This window comes from Saccopteryx bilineata, chromosome 5, assembly GCF_036850765.1.
Source record: "Saccopteryx bilineata isolate mSacBil1 chromosome 5, mSacBil1_pri_phased_curated, whole genome shotgun sequence".
NCBI lineage: Eukaryota > Metazoa > Chordata > Mammalia > Chiroptera > Emballonuridae > Saccopteryx > Saccopteryx bilineata.
This window is the reverse complement of record NC_089494.1, coordinates 241,212,517-241,233,674: the sequence shown is the minus strand read 5'-3', so window position 1 is coordinate 241,233,674 and position 21,158 is coordinate 241,212,517. Positions and strand designations below refer to the sequence as shown.

Genomic DNA, 21,158 nt, shown 5'->3' with positions numbered 1-21,158 from the left:
CATTGATAGATAAATTACTACTATGAAATACTCAAACTTCAACAATTTTTGATGATTGTCCCACTGTCCTTTAGGCAAAAAGTATCCAATAAGGGATAGCACATGGCCTTTATTTTTCACATTTTATTAGTCTCTTGGTTTACTAAAAAAAAAAAAAAATAGTGAGTATTTGCCCTCTAGTATACAACATATACTTGAGTTCTTATGTGTAGGACAATGGCTACAAACTCCTAGGTACTGAAAAATTTAGATTAACAAAGCAGCAAGTACACATCCCTCACAAATGCATATGTTGAAGTAAAAATGTTTTAAGAATCCATTAATATTAAGAGTAATATATTAATATTCAGAATACTATATAATAAAATAGTGGTTAAGACAAAAAATAAGCCATAAAAGCATTAATTATTATAATACAAAGAAAAATACTTAAGTAGTTAGTATTCATCTAACATTTTGAAAATTGAGTTGGATTTATCAAAAACTAATGGTAACTACTAAAATGAGAAATTGCTTCTCAAATGTTCGCAATGAAACTGGAATGCCATTTTAAGAAACAACAATTTTCTAGTGATTTTGGAGGATTTTTACTGCGACAAATGGCTGATTGTTAAATAAGCAATTTTCTAGAATATGTTAAATGTAAGTTACTTAAATCATTTTTCATCTGACATTTTATGCTGTGTAGAAATAGCCATAATGTACCTTTCATTACTTACAGATGAAACATCAATTCAAATGTGTTAGACAAGTAAATGTAGCAAAGACTGGAAATTTTCTATGAATTTCAAAGGTTTTTCATTTCAAGAAGCTACTATAGGCAGACCTAAGCAAAACCATATTTTTCTTATAAATACTCTAGTTTCTGTACTAAAACAGAATGGATGACCACTATCCACATATATTATAATTTGAAACCTATTCCAGTGTTTCTTTCCTGTTAAAAATAAGTATAACCAAACAAAACAACATAATAAAAACAAAAAAAATAATAATGAGTAAAAAAACCAGATAACTATTCTTTTTTTTTTTTTTTTTTTTTTTTTTTTTGTATTTTTCTGAAGCTGGAAACGGGGAGAGACAGTCAGACAGACTCCCACATGCGCCCGACCGGGATCCACCCGGCACGCCCACCAGGGGCGATGCTCTGCCCACCAGGGGGCGATGCTCTGCCCCTCCGGGGCATTGCTCTGCAGCGACCAGAGCCACTCTAGCGCCTGGGGCAGAGGCCAAGGAGCCATCCCCAGCGCCCGGGCCATCTTTGCTCCAATGGAGCCTTGGCTGCGGGAGGGGAAGAGAGAGACAGAGAGGAAGGAGGTGGGGGAGGTGGAGAAGTAAATGGGCGCTTCTCCTATGTGCCCTGGCCAGGAATCAAACCCGGGTCCCCTGCGCGCCAGGCCAACACTCTACCGCTGAGACAACCGGCCAGGGCCCAGATAACTATTCTTATATCTAGGCTGATTTTATATGATTTTATTCCCTCTCTATTTGGGAAACGTGTGTGTGTCTCTGTGTACATGTCACTATATTTCCCTTTGTGAAATAAGTTGGAATTACTTTTCCAGTTTGTAATTTGTCATCTACCTACAGTATTTTATTGAGCCGCATTTTTTAAACTATTTTTAACCAACATAAAAATCTTTACCATAAAGACCATGAAATCACTGTATTTTCTAATTTTATTTCAATGGTCTCCTAATGAGCAAAAAGTATTTAAATCTATAGTCAGCTAATAATTACCTATTCCAGTTGGAAAGCCTCCCTGCATGGTAGACTTTCTCAGAGGTGCCCATGGGAAATTAAGTTAGTAGACACTCTTTAAAAATAAATATAGGCTGGATTGTTCAGATGAAACTATTTGCTCAAAAATTTTTCCCAGAGGCTGAAAAAAACTCCCTTACCAGCAGGAAAGGAGACAACCAGGAACTAAAAGAAGAGGTTGGACAGTATATGGCAGAATCATTTTTTCTTTTTAAAAATTTTACTTATCTCTTCTACAGTGAAAAAAATATATATTTTGAATTAACCAGTTGGATTCAGTTTAAATGAGTCACTTTTTGTTAGCAACATTTAAACACCCTAGTCCGGTACCAGTTGAACATATACCTTCACTCCCCAGGCCCGATCGGGGTGTTGACGTTGGCCACATCAGTGTCATAGAGCTTAGTCACAGCCTCTTTGATCTGGTGCTGATTGGACTTGACACATGTGTATGTTGTCTTCTATCACCTTCGTGGTTGACTCAGTAACCAGGAGGAACTTGATGATGGCAGAGTGCTCAAACTTGTGTCTGCTGGGCTGTTCTTTCAAGGGTATTTGGGCTGCCTTTGGAGCCACAGTGGGTGATGTAGGGGTCTTCTTTTTCTCTGTGGCTGTAGATGCCTTCAGCACTGCTTTCTTTGCCTTCAAAGCTTTTACTATGGCTTCAGCTTTGGGGGTCAGTGATGTCTTTCCTCGCTTTCAGTGCCTTCTTTTTATGGAAAGGAACACTTTATTTTTTCATAATGCAAATAAAAAATAAAAGATGGGACTTGATATTTATCACATAGTCAGCACTTTCATAGTTGTGCAATGTCCTCTTTATACTCAGGAGTTGAAAGTGGGACTTTTAAAGTGCATGTGCTTACCATAAGCATGACAAGGAATTCACTGTCAAGTTCTACAGTGCTTCTTGATCATTTCACTGAGTTGAAGAAAACAACAGCTTTAATTACAAGTATGTACATTCCATATTCAATGTTTTTAAAAATACTTCTATCTTTATTATTTTGCAAATAATTGCAAAACTTAGCATTTTTATTTTTTTTCCATCTTTTTTTTAAAGACTTTATATTTTATTCATTTTAGAGAGGAGAGAGAGAGAGAAAGAGAGAGAAGGGAGGAACAGGAAGCATCAACTCCCATATGTGCCTTGACCAGGCAAGCCCAGGGTTTTGAACCAGCAACCTCAGCATTCCAGGTCGATGCTTTATCCACTGCGCCACCACAGGTCAGGCCAAAAATTTAGCATTTTTAATTTGAGACATTTTGAACATGAATTGTCAACAAAACCTGTATAATGGTCGCATGAGAAATAGTAAACTTTTACTGAGTTCCAGTCACTATATTAAACATATTAAGCATCCTTTTTTATTTTATTCTTATAAAAGTAAGGTGTCATGAGTATAATTATTTCTATTTTATAAATGAGAAAACCAAAGTTATTAAAAATTAGGTAAAATCTCAGTGTCACAGAGCTAATTAATGGCAGCTTGAAATTGAACCAAGGCTCTCCCCAGAGGTCATGCTGTTAACTCCTTAATTTCAGTGGTTCTAGGTTTATTAGGAAAGAAAATGGTGTGTTTTTTAATGGAGCATGACTCCTACTCAGGTAGTAACTCACAGATATTCTTTCATTCCATAATTCCATTACAGCCTGACTCAGCGGAGCGTTGTACATCAGGTGCAATGAAAAAGATGTTGCTGTGACAGACAGGGACAGGAAAGACTTAGAAAGTTTCTTGTTTCTGAAAAGGGCCAGGTGTCAGGGGACCTGGCCCAGATACAGGTAGTAAAAAGAAATAAATTGAGACTGGAATATTGAGGTTGTTTAACATCAGATAATGCAAAACCAAAAAAAATTAGAGCATTGACTGAAGCAGTATGACATACACTCCAGAAGAAATTGAATTTATTGCATAATATATAAATAGATAATATTTTGTAGATAAGTAAATGGATGATTTATATATTATTTTATATTAAATATAAATGTATGGAAATGCAGATTTTATATTCTATGCATATTTATCAAGAAATATATAATTTTTATTTAGTAGATTGCAATATAGATTTCTAAAGCCATGTATTTATAGTTTGTAGGAAATGCAAGTCAGCATTTCATGGATAGCTATAATATTGAACACTATATGGAATGCCAAACAGAAGTGAAAGTCAGGGTATATGAAATTGAGTACGGCACCGATACATAGCTAAGGAACCATTTCAGCAGAAAGTTTACAATGAAAATTTTGCTGAGTCCAGAGTCTAAACTGGAATAATAGAATGGATTTTGACTACAGAAGAAGTCACTACCTGAGTTATAGGGCCATAGGGGCAACTTTGAACCAGGATAAGCAAGAGAGTTTACTAACACTCAAACTCATGAGGGTACGAATATGCCTATTTTTATTATAGTCCCAAAATGTAACACCTGATTCAGAGTGAACCCTCCATAATATTATTGAAGAAATTGTTCTCTCAGGCAGATCCACCTTTCTCCAAGGGCTATATTGAATTACAGATGAGACTATAGTTGTGAAACCAGAAGAATCTCAGATCAAGGTACACACTAGTACTTACTAAGTTTATGGTAGTCAAAAAAATTAAATAATATGCTGCATTTCCTTCATTCAAAATAATACTTAACTTGCATTGCTCTAAAGAGTGAATGGGAAAATTTAAGAAAATGCAAAGTTAGAGAAAATATCAACTCCTATTTGAAGTCATAGGCTCCTTTGAATAAAAACTCATTTTTTTTTCTATTTTTCCAAGTGAGAGGTGGAGAGATAGAGAGACAGACCCCTACATGCACCCTGACTGGGATCCAGTTGGCAACTCTCACCTGGGGCCATGCTCACAACTGAGCTATTTTTAGCACCTAAGGCAGAGGCTCCACAGAGCCATCTTCAACACCTGGGTTGATGTGCTCGAACCAATGGAGCCATATCTGTTGGAGGAGAAGAGAGAGAAAGAGAGGAGAGAGAGGGAGGGGGAGAAGCAGAAGATAATCACTTCTTATGTGTTCCCTGACTAGGGGAACCTGGGACATCCATAGCCCAAGCCAACGCTCTACCACTGAGCAACTGGCCAGGGCTTTATATCCCTATATTGAGGTGTTGATATCAACACTTCTTTGGGTTTTTTTTCAGCATCACTAATCTTTTGTTCCTATTTGTGATGTTCTTTTATGTTCTTTTTAAAAAAATCATTAGTCTAAAATATTCTCTGTTTACACTCAATAGTTCCAAACTAAAATATTCTAAGTTAGATATAAAGAGGGTCTTGTATTTTTCACTATAATAAGTATAATATTTTTAAAAAACATCTTTAAACAATTTCAAATTCTTTGTCATAGCAACAGATAGTATAATTCCTGAAGATATGGCTAACTCGCTGTTAGTTTGGGTTAGTGCTAAATTCTCAATATTTGTGTCTCCCTAAAATTCATGTTGAAAACTTAATCCCTATGGTAATGTTATAAGTAGATAAGGGCCTTTGGGAGATGATTGGGTCATAAGTGAGCAGTTCTTATACATGAGATTAGTGCTTTCAAAGTAAATATCCTCCCAATCTCCCTAGTCCCTTCCATCATGGACATGTACAACAAGTCTGCAGCCCAGAGGAGGCCCTCGCTTGCCTATACTAGCATATTCACCTTGGACTTTCCAGCGCCCACAACAGTGAGAAATAAATTTCTGTTGTTTAAGCTATCCAGTCTATGATATTCTGTTATAGCAGTCCTAACGTACTGAGACAGCTAGTAAATCCAGTCATCTTAATAATAATTTTCACATAGGTGATAAATGTTAGAAATGGCTCCTAGCTTTCTCACTTCTCATTATCCACTAAAAATAATTCAAATATAACCATAGTAATGGAAAAAGCTTTGAAACTGTCAGTTTGATTTAGCCACTTAAATTTAGCTTGCTTGAATTCATATCTTCATTAAAAAAACAAAACAAAACAAAAAAACCCACTGACTAGTTCAGACTTCTCTAATTTTACTAAATGAAAAAATAAATACAATAAGTAAACTTTTAAGGAGCTAATAACTGGAAAAAAAAATATACTTCTTCATTTAACACTATAGTTTTTGCCTGTCTTATGATTTAGCATCCATTCAAGGCAGAAGAATGAAAGGTTTTCATTTCAAAACGTATTGTCATTTGGGTCTCTGTTTACAATTGAGTAAAAAGTAAATCTCAGTTTTAATTTAGTGTTTGAAAATATCACCTGTTGGCATTTCCAATAATCTATTAAACCATTTCTGCTAAGGAGCATATATACTTATTTTAAACTCATGTGTTATATTTACAGAATTCAATTTTCAACCTCATTGATTTGCATATATTTTTATAAATTGAATGATTTCTCATACTCTGTAGTTTTCTGTTGCTTTTCTGCTAATTGCATATAATATCAAATGTTGAGTTAAGCATTTTAACTAAATCATATTTCTTGTTTAAGAGTAGTATTATAATTTATATTTTAGTGCCAATTATTTATAATAAAATTTTAGTATTATAAAACTACAAAACTCAAAATGGAGAACATTAACAGAGAAAATATTTGATGATACTATAGTCCTTCCTTATCCACTGGGATATGTTTCACAAACCCCACCCCAGTGGATGAATGAAACCATGCATGGCTTTAAATCCTATTATTTTTTCTATACATATATTATAAAGCTTAATTTATGGATTAGACACAGTAAGAGATTAACAATAACTAATAATAACATAGAACAATGCTTGATAGATATACTGTAATAAAAGTTATGTGAATGTGGTTTCTCTCATTCTCTCTCTCTCCTATAATCGATCTGATATCTGAGAGAGCAACCACTAAGTGACTATGGGTGGTTAGTGTATACAGCATGGATATGCTGGACCAAGGGAGGATTCACATCTCAGGTGGGATGGAATGGGGAAGTCCAAGATTTCATTATGATACTCAGGACGGGATGCAATTTAAATTTAAGAGTTTTTTATTTCTGGAATTTTCTATTTAATATTTCAGACCACAGTTGACTGCGGGTAACTAAAACCATAAAAAGTAAAATTGGATAACAGAGGACTGCTTTATTTAAACATTGAGCTTGCCTAAATTGACTGTAATCTCTGATGGGCTCCATAATAAATAAAAATTAATTTCAGGCCCTGGCCGATGGCTCAGTGGATAGAGTGATGGCCTGGTATATGGACATCTTGGTCATTTCCAGGCAGGGAACACAGGAGGATTGAACATCTGCTTCTCTCCTCCCCGCCCGCTTTTCTTCTTCTTCCCCTCTCATAGCCAGTGTCTCAGTTGGTCTCAGCATCGGTCCCAGGTGCTGAGCATGGCCTGGTTGATCAAGGATTGGCCCCAGATGGGGTTGCCAGTGGATACTGCTCCCGGCACATGCAGGAGTCTGCGTCACTATCTCTTATTTTCTTACCGATAGATGATAGATAGATAGATAGATAGATAGATAGATAGATAGATAGATGATAGATAGATGATAGATAGATAGATAGATAGATGATAGATAGATAGATAGATGATAGATAGATGAAAGATGATAGATGATAGATAGATAGATAGATAGATGATAGATAGATAGATAGATAATAGATAGATAAATAAAATAAAATATACAAGCACATGCCCTGAGATAGAAAGAAACTTAGAGTGTCTGCTCAACTCTCCAAACTTCCCTACTACCTAGGGTTTTGGCCTCCAGATTAGTTTGCCTCAGCAAGTTTTCCCATTTCATCAGTGAAATACATTGTTTTCCAACTATTCTACTTCTGATTGTTTTTGTCTGTTGTACGCTATACCATAGGAACTAAACTCTTTTTTCCTTCAAATGTATTTTTAATATTGTGTTCCTTACAGTGGCAATATGTACTTAAAAGTATAATATCGTGCCTCAACAATAATGCCTGCAGAATAGTCTTCTTCATCTATTATTTTAATTGGATTTCATCAGAAGATAACAGCCACAGCCAATATAAGCTTTAAGTGAAAATATTTCAAATTAACGTATTTTTCACAAAATTTATTTAAAAGAAACTAATTGAGATAGTATCTGTCAATATGAGACACTTTGTAAGTAATTAAGTGAAAGATGATGTCTTTATTTCTCAGAGATGACATTTATGAGGAAAAACACCCAACCTTACATTACTATATACTTTAATTATCAATAAATTCATTCCCTAACTTAAGCAAATAAAACTTTTGCCCTATAAAGGCTTGTCTAAATAATTAAAATAATACTAACAAGTTCACAAATATTAGCCAAATTTCTTCTAGATTTTAAATTACATTCACTTACCTATAAAACTTAAAGTAAAAATCTCACTGAAAGGCACTCTCACGAGAAGCCTTGGTACAGTAGTATGGTACTGAAAATTGAAATAAGGTTCCTTTCAGTGATAAAATGACATTTCAAGTCTAACTTATTAAAATCACCTTGGGAAGAAAAGGAAATTCTTAGAAGAGACTTAAAAGAAGAGTATGTGCTTGTTTGAAAGAATGACTTTAAATTCTTTGCTTGGTAGGATAAGGTAAAATAGTATATGTAAAATAATATAAATTTTTATTGATCATAGGGTCAAGTTTTAGCAAAATTTACTCACTGTAAAGGCAAAAGCTCTACCCAACAGAAAACTTATTATCTCTTAATTAAATAAGTCATTTCGAGAGATTCAATGCTCTGACTAGTTATGTGTGGGATAAAAGGAAGTCTTTATCATTGATTCCCTGATGATAGAGTAGGCCAAAATTTAAATATTTAAAATTTCACTCATCAGTATGTTCTCTTTTGGAGACTATATATCTGCTTCAATGATATATGATAATGGAATATTAAAATTAGCTTTTAAATTCTCATTTGAGAATTGGAGGATGTCGCAAATTAGCTACCAAGTGTCTGGTACATTTTCAATTTTCTTAGATTTTTCTTAATATGTTAACTTCTTTGAATATCCTCATTTTTAGAAATATTAACTATGAAGGTATACTGGAAGGGTTTTTTTTTGAGTGACCAAAATAATTTAAAGCCAAGTTCAATGAATTAAATGAATGATTATAATATTTGGAAATTTGGCAATAGTGAAATAGGCTTATAATATTAAAATTTACCTTCTTGTATATTTATTTTCCTAAAATAACTTTATGTTGAATCATTTATCCTAAGTTCTTTGGATAAATTTGCTGAGAGGTTAATTTTATTTTAGACATATACAAAGTATTTAATAAGATAGTATTCTACTTTCATACCAAACTTAAAAAGCTTTCAATATATAAGCAAATGGCTGTTTATGTATCTATTTTTAATTATGGCCAATAAAATGTAAAGAAGTGATTATTTATTAAGAATTATAGGCTTTATTATGTCACTGAAGTACCATCCTCTTCTGCTTTAGGTGATGCTCTTGGGTTAGTTTACCTTCTATTTAGTACATTGAAATGCATAAAAAACATTCTATTCTCACTGCTAGAAGAAAGTAAATTGCAAGTAGGGGAATCTATTTCTTACAGGAATTATTTCTTTCCTAGAGTAAGTTCTCTCCTTTGGTTTATAGAAAAATCATAAGAAATGATAGAAAAAAGGAAACTGCCTATATATATAGCAGGCACTGTGTTGGGTTCAATAACCACTCAATCCTTGGATGAATAATCAATGTTTCTAGAACTAACTTGTTTTCCTCTTAAAAAGTTCCTTAGTCTTTAATTCTCTGGTTGGCTTATTTATTTAACATCCTGGAGTCTCAGTTCTTAATTATGGAACCGGGGCAAAGTCAAGGTGAGCTGATTATGACAATATAACAAGAGAGTTTAATTCTTCAAATTTGGTTGAAAGGAGGGTGTCAGATTGCAAGAACATCAGACTCCTTTGCTCCCTCTCATAGAAAGTCCTCAAGGTTAGAAAATCTCAAAAGGGCACAAGAATTTTTTAAGTGCTGCGGTCTTACAAATTATGGTAATTGTTCAGTAACTGAGTATGGAGGTCATAATTGTTGTGGGAACAAGAACCGCCAATTTCAAGTGAACCATCAAAATTTAGGCAAAAGCAGAATTATTTTAATTTTGGGGGGGTAAAGTTGGAAAGAGGAGTTAGGAATTTCATTTTCTTGAAACTGATTTTATATATTGACAAACAAACAAAAGATGATATTTGTTTTTTATGTTGTATTTTGGGTGGTGATAGGAATTTTAGAGACACTAAAGTCAAAACAAGCTCCACTGCAGTAAAGTTACTATTGGCAGTGTCTCAAAATTGTCCATTGTAAAATTAAAATCAGAGTTCTTTACACAATTTTCTTGGTTGCTTATTCCTTTATTTTCTCTGTTTGTGTGTTTGTGTGTGTGTGTGTGTGTGTGTGTGTGTGTTCCTTCTTTAATTTTCAAACATGAGGGAAGAGTCCACTCTGCCACCAGTGGATGAGGTTACATATCCTATTAACTCAGGAAGGTGATATTGGAATTAGATCAAATTTTGTTTTAAATATAACAAAGTATAACATTCTTTTATGCTTAAGTGTATTGAAAAAATCCATATGAACAGTTGCCTAACTTGAATTTATCCATTTGTTTAAATCTTTAAGTTCTAGAAACATATCCCATAAGAAATTATTTTGACATCCTAGTAATCATATAAAAATTTTAACACTGAATCTGTACAATCAAGTGTTTATATATGTATAAACAGACAAACAAGGTCAGTTTGCAGATAATATAAAATGAAATCAAGAATGCTATCAGTATTCCACTCTTCTTGCTGTTTATGTATCTATAGTCTCAAATTTTCAGACTCTGAAAACTCTCCTTCTGTATACATATAAACTATGTAAAGAAGCTAATTATGAAAATACGATGCACACTTTCAGAAAGAGTTTGCACTTGACTTTGATTTTGTTTCCAATTCATCTCTCATGTACTTTTCAAGTACATCTATAAAATAGATTTGAGCCCAAAACACCCTGGTAAAAATTGGATTAGTAATTATATATTCCATTGTAGCTCCCTTATACTTAAAAGTTAAGCTAACATTCTGAATTAATTTGTGCCTTAGGTTTTGGGGAAGTAAATCTTTACAAATAACATCCCACATTTTAATACAACTAATTACCACTTAAAGTTGACTTCTTCTAATACATCAAATCAAAATTTAAATAACCATACTTTTAAAAGCCAGCCAGAAGAAAAGTAAGTACATATCTAAACAACAAGTTATTATGAGAGCCTAGAAAAATATGATTAATTTCATTGATAAAAAGATAGATAATAAAACAAATATTAACTCCTTTATCAAACTGAGAACAGAAATTTAAGTTTAGTTTTAAAATAACATATCAGGGAGTACTCTTAGTCATGTCAAAGAACACTGAAGCTAAAAATGTATCAAGGAGGCAAAAACACAAAATCTTAATACTGAAAAAATAGTTTAAGATTTGCTGAATACACTGAAAAAATAGTTAAAATTTGCTGAACACACCTAAATGATGATGTAGACTAGAGTTATAAAATTTAGGTGAATTAAGTTTTAAAAAAACATTCAACTTACTTGAAACTATTTATAGGGGGAAAAGTTTATGGTGAAAGCACTGATAAATACCCCTTTAAAAAATATTGGCTTATTATTAAATATCAAGCATATCAAAAATGTATAAGAAACCATCACTCAGCTTTCTTACACATGATAATTTTTAATGAGCATATCACAGATACAATTAAAGACTCTCCTGTGTACACCTCAATCACATTTTCCTCCAACCTCCACAGAGGTCAAGGTAGCCAGTTTATTGTGTTTATCATTTCCTACATGTTTTTACACTTTAGTATAGGTGTACAAATTGGTTTCTGTTTTGCATGTCCTAAAATGACTAAATCTTATCACTTAGCACATATCACTTGGCCATTTTAACTCATTGTTTTTGAAATGTAGTCAGGTTAATACACATACTATGTATTAATTCATATAACAGCCAAACACTAAAAATATACTACAATTTTTATTTATTTTCTAATGGACATTGGTTCCCAGTTTTTAAAAAAACACAATACTTAAGGGAACTCTTTGTACATGTCTCCTTCAGAACACATGCCAAGATTTCTTGTAGAATAGAATACCCAGAGCCTGGGTTAGTGTATAAGCATCTTCAAGTAAACTAGTTATTGCCAATCCACACTCCAAAGTGTAACTTGAATTTTCCTGCCACCAGCAAAGATGAGAACCCATTGCTTCGGGCCCATCAGCATGTGGAAGTGTCAGGTTTTTTTTTTGTTTTCTTTTGTTTTTTGCTATTCTGATGTAGTGAAATGGTATCTCAAGGTTGATTTAACTTAATGAGATGAGCATCTTATCATGTGAATGACTATTCAGGGGTCCTCATCTGTAACTTGTCCATTCATATTCTTTGTTCACTCCCTTGATTTATTGGGAACCCTTTATCAGTTACTTGGCATGCAAATGTAAGTTTGAATTTTACTGTATACAAATTTATCAATCTTTATTTTCTGTGCTAATGTCTACCCCAATGTCATAGTCTTTGCTTTTCTAGAGGTTTAACGTGCTCCTTTTGATCATTAATGCATTTTTCCTAGCACAAGGAGTTTGGATACACTCACAGTGCAGTTTGTGTTGATATATCACTTATACCATTTAATTACAGGTTAATTTCACCTTTCAAAAATGATAATTTTTATCAGGACATTTGATCTTGTGTAGATATTCTAAGTAACTATCAGCTATATTGTAAGACGGTAATTTTCCCTCTCATTATCTTTGAATCTTAGACTGTTATCATCTACTCTAAAAGTAATTTGATACATTTATGGAATCTTAATCTAAAGAATAGGTTTCATATTCTAACAGAAGTTGTTCTAGTTGCAAACCATTTGTGTGATTCTGGTATAAGCATGAGTATGAAATTTCATTCTAAAACACAGTGAAGTATCCCAGACTTGCAATATTGGGATGTGCGTTTTATAGATTTTTGCATGTTAAATATACCTCAGGAATGTAAATACAGTATATAGGATAAAAACTGCTTGTACTATAATTTAACCAAAATAACTGAAAACCTTTCAACATTAAATATAAAGCAGAAATAAGGCCTTTTTATATTCAAATGTTACGTGCAGTTTAAACCAATGACAGCTATCCAATAAGGCTATAAAATGCTCATAAGAGATTTCCTATGAAATAACAGTAAGCATTATATATGTATTCCCTATATATTGAGGTTGTTTTCACAGTTATTTTTTTATTGCCTATTATAGGTTCAGCATCATAATCAGATATTAAGAATTTTACGTAGACTCACTGATAGTCTGGTACTTTAATGCACCTATACAGAGGGTAGGGCAAAAGCAGGTTGACAGCTGTGAGTAAATGAAACACAGTTTATTCTTTTTTTATTTTATTCATTTTTATTAGAGATAGAAGTGAAAGAGAGAGGAGAGAGAGAGAACAGGGAGAGGAGCAGGAAACATCAACTCCTATATGTGCCTTGACCAGGCAAGTACGGGGTTTCAAACCAGCAACCTCAGCATTCCAGGTCAATGCTTTACCCACCCTGCCACCGCGGGTCAGGTGAATTTATTCTTATATTATTATTTATTTCCATATGAACAACTGTAAACCTATTTTGCCCCACCTTGCATACATTTTGCCTCAGAGTCAAAATTCAAGTTCAGCTATTCCATGTAAAGGTCTTGCAAAAATCCCATTAAAATGGTTGCCATTTTCCAGGGATTAAAAACATAATAAAATCAATGGAGATTTTGATAAACTTCAAACATTTTTTTGTGTGACAGAGACAGAGAGAGGGACAAAAGGACAGGAAGGAGAGAGATTAGAAGCATCAATTCTCTGTTGCAGCTCTTTAGTCTCCATAGTTGTTCGTTGATTGCTTTCTCTTATGTGCCTTGACATGGAGGATACAGCAGAGTGAGTGACCCTTTGCTCAAGCCAGTGACCTTGGACTTTAAGCCAGTCCTCTTTGGGCTTAAGCCAGCGACCATGAGGTCATGTGTATGATCTCATGTTCAAGCCAGCAACCCTGGGTTCAAACTGGTGAGCTGTGCTCAAACAGATGAGCCTGTGCTCAAGTTGGCAACTGTGGGGTTTTGAACCTGGGTCCTCTAAATTCCAGTCTGACACTCTATCCACTGCGCCACTGCCTGGTGAAGCCAAATATATATATAGTATTTATTCTAGGCCAGGTGTTATGGATAAGGAAGTGATCCTGCATTCATGAGACTGAAAATCCAGCAAAGAATCTAAGAATGATAAGAAAAATATTTTACTCTTTCCTTTGTTTGCTGCCTCTTACACTTTTGCAAGTTGATTCTATAAACTATTCCTGATGAGAAAAGTCAGATTACATTTTAAATGTGAAGAAACATCTATACCTTCATACATAAAAGACAAATGTCATCTATTCTATATCCAGAATTTATACAATCCAAAAGTTTCAAGCCTGGGAATGAAGTCTGTAGAAAAAAATTCAGATCTAGTTTTGGTCTCCTGAAATTTCCTTTCTCTGGTTCATGTGAATATCTATCTAGGAATGACGTTGAACCATAGGCTCTGTCAACTACCTAATATCATCCCATCATCGTCCCATTAACCTGTAACCATTTCACTGACAATGTCCAAATCCAAACTCACTTGATTTTAGGGGGTCTAAAGAAGATGTTACATAGGTTTTCACAGTGCCACTTCTGGGCAGGTACACAGGGCCCTGCAGACCCAGGTCTTTCTTCTTTAGTAGATTCTATCTTTAACCGGCCCACCACTAACCTGAGACAGAAAGAGCACTGATTAAATACCCTCTTAAATGAAAGACTGAATATATATATATTCACAAATAATATTCACATTCAATATATAACTAAATGTATGCATATATATATTTTAAAAGATTTTATTTATTCATTTTAGAGAGTAGAGAGAGAGAGAGAGAAGAGGGAGGAGCAGGAAGCATCAACTCCCATATGTGCCTTAACCAGCCAAGCCCAGGGTTTCGAACCGGCGACCTCAGTGTTCCAGGTCGACGCTTTATCCACTGCGCCACCACAGGTCAGGCTATATGCATATATATTAAAGTAAGCCATTCACAGAAAAATACTATGCATGGCTTTGTTTTCAATGTTGTCATTTCTTTGTTCACAGGAGCTGTGGGTAGCATTGAATTGTTCATTACATAAAACAAAAAGCTTAAAAAGCAAAACCCTCCCATCTTTCCATTAAATTACTAAAAATTCAGTTGCCATCACTATTACTCTTTATTATAATTTAATTTTTAAATATCAGTTAGTTTCCCCTCAATTCTATAAGCATTATTTGGTCATATACATTTGGTTTTGTTTGGATGTATTCTGTGAGGATAATGTCACAGGGAATTGAAAATGCTTGAAAATGAAATGTTAAGTGTTTTTAGAAAGTGAGGAAGAAAGGCTGAAGGTCAATAGGTTAAATGAGTGCATGTCTGAACTGGAACACCAGATCCAATCATGGCCCCTTGAGTGCCAAAAGCTGGGCTTTCTTGAAGTCACTTTACGAGGGAAACATGAGAAAGAAACATCTCTGTCCAAATGAACTGGAAAAAATGCTGGCTGAATATACCCTCTGTTTGACTTTCTCAAGACCAGAAAACAGCAACATTGCTCATAAAAAAACAGCGCTTGTTTCCCTTACAGAAAGTAAAGGTTGGCTGGCAGCCAAAGACAGTCTTACTGTGAAAATAAATTAAAGAAAAGCAAATACAGCAATGCAATGTAGTGAGACAAGAGGAAGAAAACAAATGAGAAGGCAAAAGAGAAAAGTAGTAGAAGAAGGAAGAAGACAACATAATTGGTGAAAAAGAATAAAAAAACACAACTGAAACACTAAGTCTAATATCATTGTCTATGTTAGGGGTCCCCAAACTTTTTACACAGGGGGCCAGTTCACTGTCCCTCAGACCACTGGAGGGCTGGACTATAAAAAAAATAACTATGAACAAATCTCTATGCACACTGCACATATCTTATTTTAAAGTAAAAAAACAAAATGGGAACAAATACAATATTTAAAATAAAGAACAAGAAAATTTAAATCAACAAACTGACCAGTTATTTCAATGGGAACTATGCTCCTCTTACTGACCACCAATGAGAGGTGCCCCTTCTGGAAGTACAGCGGGGGGCCTCAAGGGGCCGCATGAGGTCCGTGTGCCGTAATTTGGGGTCCCCTGGTCTATGTATTAATTTGCAGAAGTAAAAAGACTTATTTTATTTTATTTTATTTTATTTTAGTGACAGAGACCGAGAGACACAGAGAGAGGGACAGATAGAGACAGACAGACAGGAAGGAAAAAAGATGAGAAGCATTAATTCTTTGTTGTGGCACCTTAGTTGTTCATTGATTGCTTTTCTCATATGTGCCTTGACCTGGGGGGACGGTTACAGCAGTTTGAGTGACACTTGCTCAAGCCAGCAACCTTGGGTTCAAGCTGATGAACCTTGCTCAAACCAGATGAGCCCTCACTAAAGCCAGTGACCTTGAGTTTTCGAACCTGGGTCCTCTGCGTCCCAGTCTACTGCACCTCTGCCTGGTCGGGAAGAGTAAAAAGACTTTTAAAAGCAGAGAGAAAGCACAGTATAGGCGACCCTTGAACAATGTTGGGGATAGAGGTACCAACTGCTTTTGCAGAGGAAAATCTGCATATAATTTTTGCCTTCCCTTAAATTTATCTACATATAGCCCACTGATTACCAGAAGCCTCATTGATAACATACAGTAGATTAACACATACTTCATATGCTCTATGTATTATATATTCTAGTCTTACAGTAAAATAAGTCAAAGAAAAGAAAATCTTAGGAGAATCATAAGGAAGATAAAATACATTTACAGTATTTATTGAAAAAAGTCAGTATATAAGTGGACCCACATAGTTCACACCCATTTTCTTCAAAGGTCCATTGCACTCACAAACTTAGATATTATTCTGTATAGATAGATATGTCTGTATGTATCTAAGGTCTCTTGGGATTCATCTTATCTCACTGGGCTTGTGAGTTTATTATGAATAAGATATTAAATAAACAGAAGGGATGTTTGGAAAGATGACCCTTATGGAGTCTTCCAACTATCTATGATTTTTGTAAAATAGTGGTTATTTTGCTACCAATGTGTTTTTTCAAATTCTAAAAGTACTATGGTCCTATGGTTTATACTGATATAATTTTTAGTAGCAGTGTGATTTTATACAATCTGCTTATTGGAGAACAGAGAGCAAGATATAAAAAGAAAATTTTAAAGAAGACTTAACAATGGAGTTTTTGGAGAATATTAACTTTTTGTTAGATGTCACTATCACACCAAGAAAGTAATACACAGTTGCTTATTAGTTCACAAACTACTTCTTACTTTAAAAACACAGTGATTACTGATTACCTAAAAATGGTTAGTATGGAAAACTTTAAGTTTATTTTTTAGTTAAAAATAATATATGCAAAAATAAAAATTAATTCAGGCAAGAATGTGTTAAGGAAATATTTTGAAGATTTGTCATCGCTTATCTGTGTGAGGTGGATCAAGACTGTGGGAGGGCCTTCTAGTTTTCTTCAAAGTATTGTTTTACGAGTTAGATATAGTCATTAAAACTTAAAGATTTCCTTGAGTGGTGATATACAACTCTCAGTGTAACAGAATTGTTTAGTGAGTTTTTAAAACGTACAGATGTTCAGAACTTTGATTCAAAAAGTTCATTTCAGTTGCTCTGTGGTAAAACATATGCAACAAGATTGCTCACTTCTAACATGCAACCAGCATTGAGAACAACTGCTCTAAAATATAGACTCCATGAACACAAGAATTCTATCTGTCTTGTTCATCACTGTATCTCCAATATATTTTCTGGCCAACTAAATATCTGTGGGTTAAATGAAGAACTGCATAAACAAATGATCTCTTATTCTATTTTACCTGTATAAACCCTACATCAGATTTTCTTTGAAGGTGGAAGAGCCATGCATAGTCCATAAAATCAGGCAGAAAACATGAAGGTAAATAAAACAACCAGTACAAAAACATCAATTACATCTTCTCTCCTAACCTACCATTTCTATCCCAAGACCAAAACTGTTAAGAATTTGGTACACAAATGTTCGACTATTCTCTATTAGCATACAGATACACACAATTAGATATAAATATATAACTTCTTTAAAAATATTTTTATACCATTCTGTTCCCCAGGCAAATGGAATGAAAATATCCAAAATGCTCTACTCTTATTTTTCATGTAAACTTTTTACTTAAACTTTTCTCAAGACTACACTATGAATGAGTTTTCATTTTTAATACAGAGCTAAATAATATTCTAATAATATCTGTTCTCTAAGCTACTCAATCACCTTTATTTATTTATTTTTCTTCCTTTTTTCTCTTGCACACATTTCAATATATCTTTGACTTCTACCATACCAGAAAAACCAATATTAAATTGTCAATTTCTTTATTCTCAAACTATGAGGAACATCTTAGCAAGTCTTTAGTCCTTTCGTATTGCAACACATTTTTCACTTGGTCTCTAGACTATTGCTATCTCCCTCTTTCCCACTTAACTATCTCAGTGACCTTTGTGGATGGTTCCTCATCTCCAGCCTTAACTTTTGAATTCAGCTTTGAAGACTTTCTCTTATTTATACCTTCCTATTTCATCCAGTCCCAGAATTTTTAAGACCAGCTATATTATGACAGCTCCAAACTCATATTCTTCCAGGCTGAAACTCACCTTTAAACTATAGACCAATATATTTAAGTAATCTTCTGATAGCTCCAATTTTGTATCTAATAGGTGCCTCATACTTATTGTGCACAAGATAGAACTTTTGACTTTCCTTGATTGTCCCTTTATCATTCCCAGTTCAGTAAATGGCAACTCTATTTTTTTGAGGTGTTAGGCCAAAACCCCTTAGGTCATCCGTGAATTTCCACTTCTTTCACATCCCTGCAACAACGTATTGACAAAATGTGCTGTTAACTTAGAAACCTATCTAAAATACAACCACTTCTACACTTTCACACGTTCACACTCCCTAGTCAAAGACACATTTTTCACCTGGAATGTGTCAACAGAACCCCAAATGATCTCCCTGGGTTTCTCTTGATATCTTAAAATTCAGATACAACATCATGAGTGATACTTAGAAAAAAATGAAACAGGTCACATCATTCTATTTGTGCTACAAATTATTAAGGGCTTTCCCATGTAGCTGGAATCTCATTAGCTTTCACTCATTAAGAACCCACCCCTGCACTACATTTCATTCCCTGCTTCTCCCCCAACATCTACTTACACCATCATGCCTCAGATTGCATTTGATACCTTTGCACTGTATTCTCTGTGCCATCCTATTTCTCTACCTATGCTTTTTTGAACAACCCAACATATTCTCACCTCCAAGGGCATTTAGACTTACTCTTCACTTAGCTTAAGCTATCTTTGTTGTAGATATTTGCATCACTTAATCTGTCATTTCATTTAGGTCTCTGCTTAAATATCCCCTAATCGGAGAGGTCTTCTTGATAGGGAAGCCCCCAAACTGAGAAATTTGGCTTCAGTTATAGTAGCTTTTTAGTTTTAATGAATAGGAGATATGTGAGAGTTAGGAAATAGTTCATCTGCTTGCTACTCCTTCTTAATGGCTCCCTAGCCTTTATTTTAAAATGCAGTGAAAGTTTACCTGTGTAGGAATACTGGGGACAATCTTACACTGGCAAAGACCTAACAATTAAGGGTGTTTAAATTACAATAATTGTTTGTAAAAGCCTAGTCACAGGGTTTACTATGAAATTAAAGCCCTATAAGATAATTAGAAATTTAGTTCACCACTCTAAAATCTTTACTTTGCCTCCTAGAAAACAGGGAGTCTTTTCACAGACAAATTCCAGAGTCAGGGAGTCCCAGAGGGGCCGAGTCCCAGCTGTTCCAGAGTACACCTGACCTCAGCTACCTTGAAGATCTACCAAGGACACTGAACAGAACCATGCTGATTAGGCCTGTGCTACATCAGAAGAACTTACTGAGGAGACATTTCTCTAATTGAACCCCCACCTCCTGCACATTGTCACATGATTAACTGTATGGACATTTTTGCCTCTTACACTGTTACTAACAGCTTCTGAACCCTATAAAAACTGTCAGCACCAGGAGACTGTGAAGGCAGTTCTTTTGGACATGAATCCCCTGCCATCTCAAGTTGCAATTTGAATTAAAGATGGTCTTGTACCTACTTGGTCCCTGTCTCTCATGAAATTGGCAAAAAAGGGTGACAGATAACAGGAGTCCTGCTTGTTCCAGTAATATTCCCTGAGTATTCTAACTAAAATAAGATAAAAACTTAACTAATCTCACATAGCTTTATTTTTTTAATCAATATTTATCACACAATAGCTAAATTATGAATGTTACCAATATCTTTGCTGAATAAAATGTTTTCTCAGTCATTATATATAGGTGCTCTAAATATCAAAATGGATTTATAAAAATATAATAGTATGGTCAATTGTTTCAGAGATTTATCTATTTCTTTCCAAAAATTGTGTGTAGTTTTACACATTATATACTTACTTATATTGTCACCAGTGCTGTGCCCCTTATAAAGCAATATATCCTACACCCCCACCATCATCCCACCAATAGTTTTAAATTAATTGAAAATGAGATGTGAGATCATAGGAAAATGAGAATGCCAAAGCCTGTTCTACATTTTACTCAATGCTACTGGTAGAGCAAAGTCAAACTTTATTAATCAAATTCTCAAAATGCAAACTAGGAAAAGGTCTTATGGGTTAAAGCTTTCAAATAGGTGAAAGGTTAGAAGACACACCATGTAAATTTTTATTTCTTCTGTCTTTTTGTGATCTTGCATTCTCTTAGAATTAGAAGTGTGGGATATAGGCCATTTATTTCCTCATGCAGGAGATAGACTCTCTCTATCTTTATACTCTCTGCTTTCTTCTGAGTCTTTTATTTTCAACTCTTAATTTCCCAAACTGTTTTTTCATGAGACACCAAGTAATTATTCTTTCCCCTTTAAGGTTTGCCCTTTCTTTCCAAGGATGGGGAAATAAAGAGCACTTGGGGTTGCTGTGTTTCATTTTCTTGAAATGTCACTAGACTTGCACTTTAGACCAGTCCTTTCACAGGGACAATGGCAAATGTTCTTACTTCTGTTTCCTTCTTTGATTTGTTCCTCTTCCCTGTCCTGGGATGATTTGATTTCATGGTAAACTAAGATTTGTAGTATTCAAGTAGGGGTATAATCTGTCTGTTTACATTTAACCACTTCAAGCAAATGGAGCCTGAGAAATAATTCAAGACAGTTAACACAAATTCATTTTGGGA

The 21,158-nt window shown here is 34.3% G+C and overlaps 1 pseudogene; it reads right to left on the bottom strand.

Moving 5' to 3' along the window:
* LOC136306664 (beta-arrestin-2-like) overlaps positions 1 to 21,158 on the bottom strand; it is a 155,288-nt pseudogene that overhangs the window by 35,133 nt on the left and 98,997 nt on the right.